Source organism: Podarcis erhardii (genome assembly GCF_964252035.2).
Source record: "Podarcis erhardii genome assembly, chromosome: 13".
NCBI lineage: Eukaryota > Metazoa > Chordata > Lepidosauria > Squamata > Lacertidae > Podarcis > Podarcis erhardii.
This window is the reverse complement of record NC_138502.1, coordinates 5424596-5441053: the sequence shown is the minus strand read 5'-3', so window position 1 is coordinate 5441053 and position 16458 is coordinate 5424596. Positions and strand designations below refer to the sequence as shown.

The 16458-nt window shown below is 47.3% G+C and overlaps 1 gene segment (V, D, J or C); it reads left to right on the top strand.

Annotated features, from left to right (window-relative positions):
* Positions 1-16458, top strand: part of LOC309327117 (immunoglobulin heavy constant mu-like) — a 33026-nt gene that overhangs the window by 11366 nt on the left and 5202 nt on the right. Inside the window, exon 3 of the C gene segment in view lies at positions 4836-5054.

Here is a 16458-nt window from a genome sequence, read left to right as displayed (position 1 = left end):
TCCATATCAACGAAAAGAAAAGAACTCACTCTGAAACTCACCTACAGGTGGTACCGAACACCAAGAAAACTAGCGCTAATACGCCCAGGAACCTCACCAAAATGCTGGAGAGGGTGCACCTCCACAGGCACATACCTCCACATGTGGTGGGAGTGCCCCAAAAGCCAACTATTCTGGACAAGAGCCATACAAGAAATATGTAAAATAACTAAGCAAGTATTAGACACCACCCCAGAACTGGCCCTACTAAACATCTTCCAAGACAACAGTGCCCATTTACACCACAAAGAACTCATAACCCACCTACTTTCAGCAGCCAGAAACACCATAACCAGACACTGGAGAGACCTGTCAGGAGTAAGCATGGACCAATGGTACCAAATAGTATGGGAAACAGCCTTACTAGAAAAAATAACCAATAAACTGAAACTGACACGGGGACAAGCAGAAGAAGATGCCTTTATCCCAGTGTGGCTCCCCTTTATCACATACACAGCCCAACAAGACAATGACAAATCCACAAAAAGGGGCAGCCCCAGCTCGCCCCTTTTTCTCTCCTTTAGCAGCAGCGGTTCCCACCCACCCACCCTCTAGGTTTGCATTGGACTTTGCTATGGGCTTCGGCTGGTCGCCGCAAGGGGCCTGGTAGGAATTTTTCCATTTGGCTAATTGGCTGTATTTGGAAGCCACTTGGTTTTTTCGCCTACCTCGTAGCAAACGTCACAACTCTCTCCGTTTTGGCGGTTAGGCATTGGCAGGGGATTTAATATGCAAATGGGTCGGGGGGAGGAACGCCATCACCTCCCCCAAATGCTGAAGGATAGTTCGTTAAAGGACTCCGGGGGGCGTCGCCTCGTCCGAAACCTACGGAGGCTAGGGCCTAAAGCGCGCCCCCGAGCGGTGATCCCTCGGGGAGTACCTACGGATGTGCATCTCGGGGGCTCCCCCTGTCGGTGCTTAACCCTTCACGGTTTTATACCGATAGTCGGTTAGGGCCAATGCCTAAAGCCAATACCGCTCTTACCTGTAATCAATAAAGTTGTGGCCATTTTCGCCCATTAACCTTAATTCTGGTGTCCGGTGTCTTTATTTACTATCTTTGGGGGAAGGGGTGGGTATTGCCACGCAATAACACACCAACAGCATACAAATCAGTATGGCTAACCTGATCCAAAACACACACACACACCGCACTCACACACGAAAACAAAGATCACCACAGCCAATCACAAACAAACAACCACACCATAGACCAACCCCAATCTCTCTCACCACCAAAGAAACACAAATGAACAGCAGAGAACCGGCACGAGTAACGCTGACACGAAACCCTACATACATTAAGCAAAATAGAAACATCGCCACCCGACCCCACCCCAACCCCACACATCTTCCCCCCCTCCACCCCTTTCCCCCCCACTAATGTCTCAACAAATGAAACTGATTTGTAAAAATGTTACATGGAAAAAATACAAGAGACATTACACATACTTCTGTAAAACAAGAAAATCTTTAATAATAAAAAAAAGAAGTTGTACACCCAAAAAAAAAATAAAGAAGATCAGGGAAGAAGATTATATATTTTGTGTTCTCATGTTGTACTTTTATGTTTTGAACTGCCTGTGATCAGCTAATGAAGAGTATTATACAAATTAAATAATAACAATTAAATAATCCCAATTACACTCAGGTTTCTGGAAGGACTTTCTGAGAACCTCACAGAATAGCCTCTTCTTGGATTGTCTGAGTGGAGCTACGTGAGTTTGCTTCTCTTTCCTTCCTCTATGCAGCCTTCTCATGCATGTACCTGAAATCTGGGCATCTGGAACCACCCTTAGAAACCGTGAGCACCAAACTCAGTTCCAAAAGTCAGTGGAGCACAGCAGAGTATGAACCACACGAACGACAGCTCTGAAGTATAACTTCTTTTATTATCTACAGCTACTGCATAAACTAACTAAAGACTAATCGGAGACGCTGGACTGCATGAGTGTTACAGCTGCTTGAGCAGTCACCTTATCTATATACAGATAACACTCAGACTCCCGCAGGCTGGAGCGGAAGAAGCGATGAGCAAAATCCGCCCCCTCCTTTCTGAAATATTGTCAGCAGGTTCTTGCAATGGGAGGGGTGAAACATCCTCACCTGTGATCTGCTAATGAAAGGTGGTATACAAATTAGAATCATAGAATCATAGAATCATAGAGTTGGAAGAGACCACAAGGGCCATTGAGTCCAACCCCCTGCCAAGCAGGAAACACCATCAGAGCACTCCTGACATATGGTTGTCAAGCCTCTGCTTAAAGACCTCCAAAGAAGGAGACTCCACCACACTCCTTGGCAGCAAATTCCACTGTCAAACAGCTCTTACTGTCAGGAAGTTCTTCCTAATGTTTAGGTGGAATCTTCTTTCTTGTAGTTTGGAGCCATTGCTCCGTGTCCGCTTCTCTGGAGCAGCAGAAAACAACCTTTCTCCCTCCTCTATGTGACATCCTTTTATAGATTTGAACATGGCTATCATATCACCCCTTAACCTCCTCTTCTCCAGGCTAAACATGCCCAGCTCCCTTAGCCGTTCCTCATAAGGCATCGTTTCCAGGCCTTTGACCATTTTGGTTGCCCTCCTCTGGACACGTTCCAGTTTGTCAGTGTCCTTCTTGAATTGTGCTGCCCAGAACTGGACACAGTACTCCAGGTAAGGTCTGACCAGAGCAGAATACAGTGGCACTATTACTTCCCTTGATCTAGATGCTATACTAGATAAATAGCATTGTTATTAAATAATAACAATAGGCGAACTTCCCCATAGCTATAAGGATTGCCCACAAATCCCAATTACACTCAAGTTCCTGGAAGGACGTTCCGAGAACCTCACCTAATAGCCTCTTCTTGGATTGTCTGGGAGGAGCTACTGATGGGAAACATATCTCACCAGGATGCTATATAAGCAGGCCTGGTGGCCCACATGCCATTCACACTGAATCCTAAAATGTGGGCCAAGATCTTCTTACCATTTGTGGGACTCCTTTGTGGGGCCAGCCTGCCACTGACTTCTTCCCAGGCTGATACAGGTGAGTTTGCTTCTCTTTCCTTCCTCTTGGCAGCCTTCTCAGGCATGTACCTGAAATCTGGGCATCTGGAACCACCCTTAGAAACAGAGCAATAACAACCCTTGGATTCTCTTCCTCCAACTTTTCTGCTTATTTGCCAGCAGTAAACAGGATAGTCATTCCAAAGGGACAGATCCCATGGTTCCAAAACAAATACCCTTTTATTAACATTTGTAAGTGCCTGTTTCTGTGTGCTGCGATCTTTGTAAGTTTAGGGGACAGAAGAGACATTCTTCTGATGGGGCAAAGAAGGCAGGGCTCTCACAAACTATGTAGCTGAAATCATTTAGCTGAGATTCCTGCATTACAGAGGGAGGTTCTATCAGGGAGGTTCTATCTATACAGGGAGCACAGCTATCATCAAGCCTTGATTGAAAAACCGGTACACTCCTTCTACCTGGCATAGTCTTCCTCTTCCACCGAGCGTGCAGCTTAGGGAGGGACGCACATGAAACATGGGGACACCTGCCTAGCCAGCCAGGTCGGTCAGATCAGCCCTGGCGATCAATGGGGTGACAGATGTCTCAGTCAGATCACCCTCACGTCCGTCTTGAGACGTCTCCTGGGGCTCCCAAGTTCAATCATGTATGAGACAATGTGAGCAGAACTAGGTATACACACGATGGAATATTGGGTGTGGGCTAGCACTATAAAATACTGGTTGCATTTCCATTTTGTTGCCAGCCTTTGAGTCTACTCTCTGACCTACTTACGGACTCTGATAAATCCAGAAGTTTCAGCTCTTACATAGGAACATCAGATCTATTGGTATTCAAATCAGATTTTGAAACCCTTGTATAATTTGAGTGAGCAATATATGTATTGCAATAGTCAAAACAGATTAAGGTACATTGGGAGGATACAACATCAAGTCACGTGTAAATATAATTTGCTCTCCCGAGATAACAGGGTCACATTTCTCAAAAATAATAATTTCTGTCCAACTCAGGACCTTTATCTTAGCCCGACTGAATGTTTTTCCTTCAACTTTTGTCAAGGACAGATTTTTATACATCTCCAGAAATGATAGACATTGTGGATGTTCTTTGTATGTGCCGGACACTGTAGAACATATCCTTTTCTACTGTCCATTTTACAACCTGCTACGCAAACTCATGCTACCTCCCCCTTTTGGGGTGGTCTAACATCACGGCACAATGAAAATATCCGATTCTATATGTCTGACATTAACCTGGAATTAACTGCAAGGGGGGCTGAGGTTTTGTTAATAGGATCTCTTGGAGTGCTAAATGGCACTATTTAGCAGGATAAATTCCAATGAAATTCCTCATCATTATATATTTTACATGGCTCTTTATTTGTATATATTTTAAATGTTTTAGGATGCCCTATATTTGTAATGCCTAGAAAAGTTTTGATGAAGTAAGTAAGCAAGCATTACAGGGGGTTCAACTAGATGAGCATTGGGGTCCCTTCCAATTCTGGAATTCTATGATTCCACGAAAAGAGAATATGCATAGGAAAGAGGGTCAGAGAGAAGGAAAATCACAGGGGCGTAGAGAAGAACAGATGGCAGACAAAAGCAAGACTGGAAGGACGGAGATGAAAAGCAGAGGTTTCTAAGCTGCTGAAATCTTAAATAGTGCACTAAGCAACATAAAAACTGTAAAGCAATATCAGAAAAACCATAAAAACAGTAATATAAAGTCATTAAAAAACCAGGAATTTCATCTGTCTGTCTGTCTATCTATTTTGTTCCCTTAGGTGCAATATTGGTGTGCACTATCTCTGGCTTTGTCCCCCTAGACATGACGATTACGTGGGAGGCAGGTGGCCAATCAGATAACACCTCTGGCATCATAAGTGCACACACTGGTAACACAGCACACCTCAGCCTTAAACCACTAGACGATTCGGAGCTGCACAACTTCATCTGTCGAGTATCCCTCCCTGAGTCTGAAACAAAAGTCAATGAACCTGAAGGTAAAAATTCTCGACACAGTTGGGACTTAGTTTTCCTTTGAAAAGCACGGTTTGGAAGCGGGATAATTGTTTCCTGATTGCTTAAGAACCTCTCAAGGACAGACCATTTCAAGACTGCTTCCTCCTTAATTCAGTAATTTATTTCTGCTTTCCATTATGGCCTGTTGAGATAAGACTTTCCCCAACAGTTGCCATGATATCAGTGCTAGTATTGACGAAAGACACAACTTGAAATTGCAATCAGTCAGGTGGAGGTCTGAACAGTAATTCTCCTCTTATCTCTTATCAGTCCCTGAGTCCCAAACAAAAGTCAATGAACTTGAAGGTATAAACTCTCGACACAGTTGGGACTTAGATTTCCTTTGAAAAGCATGGTTTGGGAGCAGGATGATTGTTTCCAGGAGCAACTGTGCAGAGATGGTATCATTGGATATGGGACGTTTTTAGCTATCCTTGGTTTTCAAACCCAGCCTATACACCAATACCTTCTCTGGGAAGGCTGGGATGCTTTTTGTGCTGGGCGCTTTCTTTATATATGTTGGGGGAAGGAGCTGTGTAAATATTCCTGGAATCTCCACTATCCCACTGTGTCCTCATCCAGGTCAAGGAAGCCCCATGTATGTGCCATAGATCTTCCTACTCAGGTCCACACACACAAGAACTTCAGTTAAATCCCCTTTGCTCCTTAAAGCTTTCATTAAGGATTTACACCCCTCTATCTACAGATTAAAAATGTTTGTCAGAGAATGCAGCAGAAAATAATCAGCACTAAATGGTGTCATAAATGTTGTCCATCAAGTATGTCTAAAATTAATAGCTGTTGCCTCTCCCTTTCTCTCATACTTTCCTCACCCCAAAACTTAAAAAGACAAAGGGAACGGTCCCCATGAGAACCTCTATCGCGCCAACCATAAAGAAAGCAGCCTTCAGCGAGCACAGACAATCCTCACCGGCATGGTCATAGGGCCCAAGGCAAGTGAAGTTTCTGTCCAGTGGGTGAAGAATGCCCTCCTTGAAGGTCGCCATGTTAATCCCCGATTATTGAAGGGCAGCATCAAGGATTCCCTCTTGGTCTTCAGCCAGGTGGTAGTCCCCTACTCTGACTGGAACATCGGCACTTCATACTCCTGTACGTTTACCCGCACAGCAGGCACCGTGGAGCCCACCCAGAGGCCTGAGGAGAAATCCCAGGGTGAAAAGTGATGCACACCCCTTTCTCAACCTATCCCAGTTTTCCCTCCCCAGCCTTTCCCAGATTCAATAATATCCATGTAATTAGGTAGCCTAAGGCTGAATAAAAGTGAGCAAACTCGCAGATATCTCTTGATGTGATCACTTGATTGAGGTGGTGGGTGGGTTCTGGAAAGAAGTGGGGAACGGATTAATCTCCCTGCAAAATCATATTGAAGTTTGATTATTGTAGAAGCAAAGTGTGTGTAGCACATAACCATGAAGTTCACTAGAATGCTTTTGGCTAGTCACTGTCTATCCACATAACCCACCTCACCAGGGTTTTTTGAGGATAAAATGGGGAGGCAGAGTACACTGTATGCATACTCTCCAACATTCCTCATTTGAAAATAAGGACATTTCTCACTCTCCCTCCCTCTGCCATACGATTCTCCTCAATGTCACTTTTTTTATCTGTTGCCCACTGCTGCAAAACATTTCCTATCAGATGAAGGTTCAGACACTTGCCCTGGTGGCCCAGTCCACACATTTCAAGACCTCCCTAAATAGCTAATTTAGGGTGTTCTCGAAGCTACCAACATGAGTTTGACCAAACTGCGGGAGGCAGTGGAAGACACACCTGTAAAATACATGGGTATGGCCCAAAACCACTAAAAGACAGCCTCAAAGTAGAATCATACTGCCCAATCTCATTAATAAACCAAGACTACAAGATATTCACATCAATCTTGGCCAACCGCCTAAAAATCTTTGTACACAAGTTAATAGCCCCAGACCAGACTGGCTTTGTCCCTGGCCGCAATATAACAGACCCCATCAGGAAACTACTGAACCTGATTGAACACAGCAAGGCAACTAAACTCCCATTGACAATTATGTCCCTAAACATCCTCAAAGCCTTTGATTGCTTAGAGTGGAAATACATATTAGCAGTACTAACTAACATGACATTTGGCCCCTACTTCCTACAAATCCTCAAACAAATATACTCCCAAACCTCAGCAAAATGCAGAAAGCCACTTCCGGCCTGCCCAGGAGGTGGGATTGCGGGCTTCATGCCCACCCCCACATGAGCGGGGGCTGGTTTCAGCCCCCGCGAGAACAGGGGAATCCCGGCCAGGTCTGCCCTATTTAGGGCCAGCGCAGAGGGGGCTCGCCCTCTTTTCGCCAGCTAGCCCTCACATTTTCCCACCCTCCCTCCCTTTGGGTATGCTTTAGGTAGGTCTTTGACTTTGCTATGGACTACGGCCTGTCGCCGCAAGGGGCATGGTAGGAATTTTTCACAATTGGCAATTTGTAGCCTTTTGGTTTTTCGCCTACCTCGTAGCAACTCGTCACAACTTTTCGGCATTGGCGGTAGGCATTGGTAAGAAGGGGTTAAGAGGATGTGGGGGGAGGAACGCCATCATCTCCCCCCAGTGAGCGAAGGGTGGTCCGTTAAAGGACTCCGGGGGGCGTGGCCCTGTCCGAAGCCTATGGAGGTGTGGGCCAAAGGCACGCCCCAGAGCGGTGACCTGGGGGAGCTCCTAGTCGACGTGCCTTGGCAGGAGACTCCCCCGATAAAGTGTTAACCCTTCCCCGTGTCTCCAGCAAATGGGCTGGAGCCGGATAGTCGATAGGACCAATGCCTAAGCCAATGCCTCTCATTCCTGAATTCAATAACGTTGTGGCCTAATTCGCCCAATTAACCTTAATTATGGTGTCTCGTGTCTTTATTTATCCTGGTGGGGGGCAGGAACTCGCCAAGCAACTAACAATATGGATTCTAATACTATAGCTATCCAAAGAGGCACGAAACAAGGATGCCCACTGTCTCCCTTCTTATTTATCCTGCCTCTGGAACCCTTAGCAATCCAAATCCAAGCAGCCACAGACATCAAGGGAGTGGAAATAAAAGGCAGAACCTATAAATTAGGGCTCCTTGCAGACAACCTAATGGTCACAACACCAGACCCCTTAAGCACAGCAACCTCCCTAATCAGAGAACTCAACACATTTGCAATGGTGTCGGGCCTACAGGTAAATTTTACAAAGTCAGAAGCTATGTGCTTCAACACCCCTCCTCACACCCAAAATGAACTCACAAAGGTCACCAAAATAAAACTTTGCCACACCAAGTGCGGATACCTAGGGGTACAAATAACCAGAAACCTCAATAAATTGTACCTCCACAACTACAAGCCCCTGTGGCGACAAATTAACAAAGACCTAAAGAGATGGAACAACATGAATTTCACTCTCTCAGACAAAATAGCCATGATCAAAATGATCACCCTCCCAAAACTAACCTACCTATTCCAAACCCTCCCAATCTGGATTCCCCCAACCCAACTCCGCAGTTGGCAGAGAAAACTACACTCTTTTATCTTCTCACATAAAAAACAGAAATAGGCAAACTATCCCCAACCCCATCCCCACCAATCCCCCTGGCGTACCACCCATTTTTCCGCCATGCAGCACAAAACCTCCAGATAAAAACCTGGCAAACCAAAGGTTTATATCGCCTAATAGACTTTTATAAAAATAACAAACCTTTGTCAACACAAGAAATACAAGACAAACTAGAAGACACCAAATGCCCTGGTTAGCACAACAACAACTACACGCCCTCTTAAACAACCCAACAGTAAAATCAGCAGCAACTAGGCCCCTGACAACCTTCGAAAACCTCCTCCTAACAACAAAGGGAAACGGTAAAGGGATGGTATCTGCAATATACAAAATGCTACTCCAAAATCCCACAAACCCCCTAGACGCAATCAAAAAACAATGGGAGAATGACATAGGCTATGAGATTAACCCCACTCAATGGATCAGAATGTGGTCTAAACCCCCCTTTAAATCCATATCAATGAAAAGAAAAGAACTCACTCTGAAACTCACCTACAGGTGGTACCGAACACCAAGAAAACTAGCGCTAATACGCCCAGGAACCTCACCAAAATGCTGGAGAGGGTGCACCTCCACAGGCACATACCTCCACATGTGGTGGGAGTGCCCCAAAAGCCAACTATTCTGGACAACAGCCATACAAGAAATATGTAAAATAACTATAATAATAATAATAATAAATTTTATTTATATCCCGCCCTCCCCAGCCGAAGCCGGGCTCAGGGCGGCTAACAATAATCAAATAATCAAATAATCACACATTCAAAATATTCATTATAAAAATTAAAATCAAATTAGTGGCAACCAATTAAGCAATATTCTGTGCAGGTTGCCAGAGGAGGGAGTCAGGCTGCGCCCTGACCAAAGGCCTGGTGGAACAACTCTGTCTTGCAGGCCCTGCGGAAAGATGTCAGGTCCCGCAGGGCCCTAGTCTCTTGTCTAAGCAAGTATTAGACACCACCCCAGAACTGGCCCTACTAAACATCTTCCAAGACAACAATGCCCATTTACACCACAAAGAACTCATAACCCACCTACTTTCAGCAGCCAGAAACACCATAACCAGACACTGGAGAGACCTGTCAAGAGTAAGCATGGACCAATGGTACCAAATAGTATGGGAAACAGCCTTACTAGAAAAATTAACCAATAAACTGAAACTGACACGGGGACAAGCAGAAGAAGACGCCTTTATCCCAGTATGGCTCCCCTTTATCACATACACAGCCCAACAAGACAATGACAATAACACACCAACAGCATACAAATCAGTATGGCTAACCTGATCCAAAACACACACACACACCGCACTCACACACGAAAACAAAGATCACCACAGCCAATCACAAACAAACAACCACACCATAGACCAACCCCAATCTCTCTCACCACCAAAGAAACACAAATGAACAGCAGAGAACCGGCACGAGTAACGCTGACACGAAACCCTACATACATTAAGCAAAATAGAAACATCGCCACCCGACCCCACCCCAATCCCACACATCTTCCCCCCCTCCACCCCTTTCCCCCCCACTAATGTCTCAACAAATGAAACTGATTTGTAAAAATGTTACATGGAAAAAATACAAGAGACATTACACATACCTCTGTAAAACAAGAAAATCTTTAATAATAATAAAAAGAAGTTGTACACCCAAAAAAATAAAATAAAGAAGATCAGGGAAGAAGATTATATATTTTGTGTTCTCATGTTGTACTTTTATGTTCTGAACTGCCTGTGATCAGCTAATGAAGAGTAGTATACAAATTAAATAATAACAATTAAATAATCCCAATTACACTCAGGTTTCTGGAAGGACTTTCTGAGAACCTCACAGAATAGCCTCTTCTTGGATTGTCTGAGTGGAGCTACGTGAGTTTGCTTCTCTTTCCTTCCTCTTTGCAGCCTTCTCATGCATGTACCTGACATCTGGGCACCTGCAACCACCCTTAGAAACACTGAGCACCAAACTCAGTTCCAAAAGTCAGTGGAGCACAGCAGAGTATGAACCACACGAACGACAGCTCTGAAGTATAACTTCTTTTATTATCTACAGCTACTGCATAAACTAACTAAAGACTAATCGGAGACGCTGGACTGCATGAGTTACAGCTGCTTGAGCAGTCACCTTATCTATATACAGATAACACTCAGACTCCCACAGGCTGGAGCGGAAGAAGCGATGAGCAAAATCCGCCCCCTCCTTTCTGAAATATTGTCAGCAGGTTCTTGCAATGGGAGGGGTGAAACATCCTCACCTGTGATCTGCTAATGAAAGGTGGTATACAAATTAGAATCATAGAATCATAGAATCATAGAGTTGGAAGAGACCACAAGGGCCATCGAGTCCAACCCCCTGCCAAGCAGGAAACACCATCAGAGCACTCCTGACATATGGTTGTCAAGCCTCTGCTTAAAGCCTTCCAAAGAAGGAGACTCCACCACACTCCTTGGCAGCAAATTCCACTGTCAAACAGCTCTTACTGTCAGGAAGTTCTTCCTAATGTTTAGGTGGAATCTTCTTTCTTGTAGTTTGGAGCCATTGCTCCGTGTCCGCTTTACTGGAGCAGCAGAAAACAACCTTTCTCCCTCCTCTATGTGACATCCTTTTATATATTTGAACATGGCTATCATATCACCCCTTAACCTCCTCTTCTCCAGGCTAAACATGCCCAGCTCCCTTAGCCGTTCCTCATAAGGCATCGTTTCCAGGCCTTTGACCATTTTGGTTGCCCTCCTCTGGACACGTTCCAGTTTGTCAGTGTCCTTCTTGAATTGTGGTGCCCAGAACTGGACACAGTACTCCAGGTAAGGTCTGACCAGAGCAGAATACAGTGGCACTATTACTTCCCTTGATCTAGATGCTATACTAGATAAATAGCATTGTTATTAAATAATAATAGGCGAACTTCCCCATAGTTATAAGGATTGCCCACAAATCCCAATTACACTCAAGTTCCTGGAAGGACGTTCCGAGAACCTCACCTAATAGCCTCTTCTTGGATTGTCTGGGTGGAGCTACAGATGGGAAACATATCTCACCAGGATGCTATATAAGCAGGCCTGGTGGCCCACATGCCATTCACACTGAATCCTAAAATGTGGGCCAAGATCTTCTTACCATTTGTGGGACTCCTTTGCGGGGCCAGCCTGCCACTGACTTCTTCCCAGGCTGATACAGGTGAGTTTGCTTCTCTTTCCTTCCTCTTGGCAGCCTTCTCAGGCATGTACCTGAAATCTGGGCATCTGGACCACCCTTAGAAACAGAGCAATAACAACCCTTGGATTCTCTTCCTCCAACTTTTCTGCTTATTTGCCAGCAGTAAACAGGATAGTCATTCCAAAGGGACAGATCCCATGGTTCCAAAACAAATACCCTTTTATTAACATTTGTAAGTGCCTGTTTCTGTGTGCTGCGATCTTTGTAAGTTTAGGGGACAGAAGAGACATTCTTCTGATAGGGGCAAAGAAGGCAGGGCGCTCACAAACTATGTAGCTGAAATTATTTAGCTGAGATTCTTGCATTACAGAGGGAGGTTCTATCAGGGAGGTTCTATCTATACAGGGAGCACAGCTATCATCAAGCCTTGATTGAAGAACCGGTACACTCCTTCTACCTGGCATAGTCTTCCTCTTCCACCGAGCGTGCAGCTTAGGGAGGGACGCACATGAAACATGGGGACACCTGCCTACCCAGCCAGGTCAGTCAGATCAGCCCTGGCGATCAATGGGGTGACAGATGTCTCAGTCAGATCACCCTCACGTCCGTCTTGAGACGTCTCCTGGGGCTCCCAAGTTCAATCATGTATGAGACAATGTGAGCAGAACTAGGTATACACACGATGGAATATTGGGTGTGGGCTAGCACTATAAAATACTGGTTGCATTTCCATTTTGTTGCCAGCCTTTGAGTCTACTCTCTGACCTACTTACGGACTCTGATAAATCCAGAAGTTCCAGCTCTTACATAGGAAAATCAGATCTATTGGTATTCAAATCAGATTTTGAAACCCTTGTATAATTTGAGTGAGCAATATATTTATTGCAATAGTCAAAACAAATTAAGGTACATTGGGAGGATACAACATCAAGTCACGTGTAAATATAATTTGCTCTCCCGAGATAACAGGGTCACATTTCTCAAAAATAATAATTTCTGTCCAACTCAGGACCTTTATCTTAGCCCGACTGAATGTTTTTCCTTCAACTTTTGTCAAGGACAGATTTTTATACATCTCCAGAAATGATAGACATTGTGGATGTTCTTTGTATGTGCCGGACACTGTAGAACATATCCTTTTCTACTGTCCATTTTACAACCTGCTACGCAAACTCATGCTACCTCCCCCTTTTTGGGTAGTCTAACATCACGGCACAATGAAAATATCCGATTCTATATGTCTGACATTAACCCGGAATTAACTGCAAGGGGGGCTGAGGTTTTGTTAATAGTATCTCTTGGAGTGCTAAATGGCACTATTTAGCAGGATAAATTCCAATGAAATTCCTCATCATTATATATTTTACATGGCTGTTTATTTGTATATGTCAGAGTCACCCGTGGTCCCAGCTCACAAGAGACCAAAGTCCAGTCCGGCTTATGTACAAAAGTTTTTATTAAAGAACATTCTTAGCTTCACAACCGAGCTCCGTGACTCTACGTCTGTTACGCTTAGACCGCTGAAGTCCCCTCTGAGTCAGTCCCGCCTCTACACCAGTTTAAGAGGCTTGTACTGGTCCACCTCTTCCTCTCTTTCCTTTTCCGCAGGGTCTTTCTGCCCCCCTGTGTTCTCTCCCTTCGGGACTCCCCAGAGGCTGAATCCTCTGGCGCCTCCTCCCCCCTCCTTCGGGCTTTGGGACCAGGCTCCTCCCCAGGACTCTCTTCACTTCCGCGCGCCTCCCATTTTGAACTTGGCGCGCGTACGTTGCTCCTGACCTTCCCTTCGACAGTTACACTGCCCTCGATACTACTTTCCTCCCCTTCCGGCAGGACGTCTTGCCCTGATCTCCTTCCCCTCTCTGCTTCCTGCTCTGCTCCTTCTGACACACTGGTCACTCCACCCCCTTCACTCCGTTCCGGCGGAGCAGCCGGTCCCGATCTCCAACTCCCACTGGGGGTTCCCCCTTCGTTTCCCTGCTCCTGACTGCTTCCCCCTCTAGCTCCCCTTGGCCTGACCAGAGGGGCTCCCTTTTGGGAGTCCTCCGATTCACTGGACGGACTCATGGACAATCTTGGGTCATTGTCGTCCTCTTCCTCGTCACCCTGGAATCCTTCCCCCTCGCTCTCTGTCTCCTCCCTCATCTGCGCCTCTCTCCCTGAACCCCTGACATCCATCCCCCCCCTCGAAGCCCCCCCTTCCCCCCTCCCGGCCCTCGGAGGCAGGTCGTGGGAGCCTCAGCTCCTCGGAGGTAGATGCAGGATACAGTTCGTTTGCTTCAATGTCCTCTGCTAGCAGCTCGGTGTATGTGTGTTCGAATGCGGGTTCTTCACCCAAGGTGTTCTCGGCTCCCTCTTCCATTGCTACTTCGTCTGGTGCTGCCTGCCAAGGCCCCGTCAGCCATTTCTTGCGCCAGTCGTCCTCTGGTTGCTCGTCCCACCAGTAAGAGGGTTCTGTGTCTACCCCCGAACACGATCCCCTGGGCGGGCTTGAGTCTGGCGTTCTCTCCTCGGCGGAAGAAAAGCCCCTGAAAGTACTGTCTGAAAGTGTGGGCGTAAAGAGCCAGTCATCAAAGTACTCGGCTGGCATGGGTCTATGCGGGAAAAGTGCATGGAACTCGTCTTTCAGAAGAGGTTCGTCTAAAGCGTAGTCCGGCACCCAAATATTGGCGCTGGCCGGGGTACCCTCTCTGGCTAGAAAGTATTCTACTCCCTCTACCCCCCATCTCGAGTCCAGGATCTCAGTGACCTCGTTGAGTGGTTCGGCCCTGGGTGCCCCCTCCCTCTCGGGTGACTTCGTGCGTGGGTGCGGTATTGTTTCAGACTCCTGAAACCTGTGCGGGGTCTTGTAGGGAGTGAGCACCGACCTATGAAAGACCGGGTGCACTCTGGACCCTTCGGGGAGGGCCAGTCGAAAAGCTACAGGGTTGATCCTAGCCTCCACCTGGTATGGCCCTAGCTGCCTGTGTCCCAGCTTCTTCTTAGCCAACGACTTGGCTGGCATCGCTTGGGCCGCTAACCATACCCAGTCCCCCACCTGGATGTCCTCTCCCACTCTCCTGTTTTTGTCCGCCTGCACCTTATATGCTTGTTTGGCTAGCTCCAAATGTCTCCGCAGCTCCTCGTGCACCTCTTGCAGGTCTGCTGCGAACTGGTCGGCCTCTTGCGGCACCCCCTCTCCCGGTGTTACGAACCCCGGGAAGGTTCTGGGATGACGGCCATTGTTCGCGAAGAACTGCGTCACCCCCGTCGACGCATGCTTCGTGTTGTTGTAGGCAAACTCCGCCATCGGCAGGTAGTCCACCCACGCTGCAGGGCGCTGATTGGCGTAACACCTCAGGTACTGCTGCATGATCGCGTTGACCCTTTCTGCTTGGCCGTTGGTCTGTGGATGCCTTGCCGACGTTAGGTTGATCTTGACGTGCAGGATACCTAGAAGCTTCCGCCAAAAAGTAGAAACAAATTGGCGCCCCCTGTCGGACAGGATGGATTGCGGCAGCCCATGTACCTTGAACACGTGGTCGACGAAGAGTTTGGCTGTCTGTTCCGCCGTCGCCACCTTCGCGCAAGGAATGAAGTGCGCCATCTTGGTGAACAGGTCCACCACCACCAGTACCGCCGTCTTGCCTCTGGAGCTGGGCAGGTCAGTGACGAAGTCCAGCGCCACCCTCTCCCACGGTTGCTGTGGCGTCTCCAGCGGTTCCAGCAACCCCGCTGGCTTCTGGTGCACTGGCTTGGACCTCTGACAAGTGTCACACCTGGCGACGTAATCCGCTACCTCTCCCCGCATTTGGGGCCACCAAAAGTCCCTGGCCACCAGTTCTATTGTCTTCTCCTTGCCAAAGTGGCCCGCACTGGGGGCGTCGTGCAACTGCTGCAGAACCCTTGCGCATAGCTCTTCGCCTGGTACGTAGAGGGCACCTTTGTGAGTTAACAGCCCGTCGCGTAATTGGAACTCATCGTCTCTCTGCGAACCCCTGCGCAGCGCCTCCATCTTGGATTGTGCAAATTGATCCACTTGCAACGCACGTCGCACCGCGTCCAGGTCGACTGCGATGGCAGCGCACGTCCACGCCTGCGGTGCGAAAATGTGCTTGGCTGCCACTGGCGCCGCTTCCTCGAGATATTGCGGTTTCCTGGAGAGCGCATCGGCTATAACGTTGGAATCTCCCGGGATGTATTCTATCCTGAAGTCGAAATCCGCGAAGAATTCAGCCCAGCGCATGTGTCTTTGGCTCTGGAGCTTCGCCGTGCGCCAATACTCTAAGTTCTTGTGATCCGTGCGGACCTGCACCGTGTGCTTGGCTCCTATGAGGAAGTGTCGCCACGCTTTGAAGGCAGCGTGGATGGCCAACAGCTCCCTGTCCCATATGGTGTAGTTTTGCTCCGCCTTGCTGAGCTTTCGGGAGTAAAAGGCACCGGGTCTCCAATTTCCTTGCGAATCTTCTTGCAGGAGCACGGCTCCCACCGCTCTGTCGGAGGCGTCGGTCTCTACTCGCATGGGTCTGCCCGGATTCACGTGCAGCAGCTGCTCCTCGGAAGTGAAGAGGCTTTTAAGCTTCCTAAAAGAGCGCTCCGCCTGTTCCGTCCAAGCGAACTTCTTCTTCTTGGAACTGAGAGTGTCCGTGATTGCTGCCGTCTCCTTTGCAAAACCCCTGATG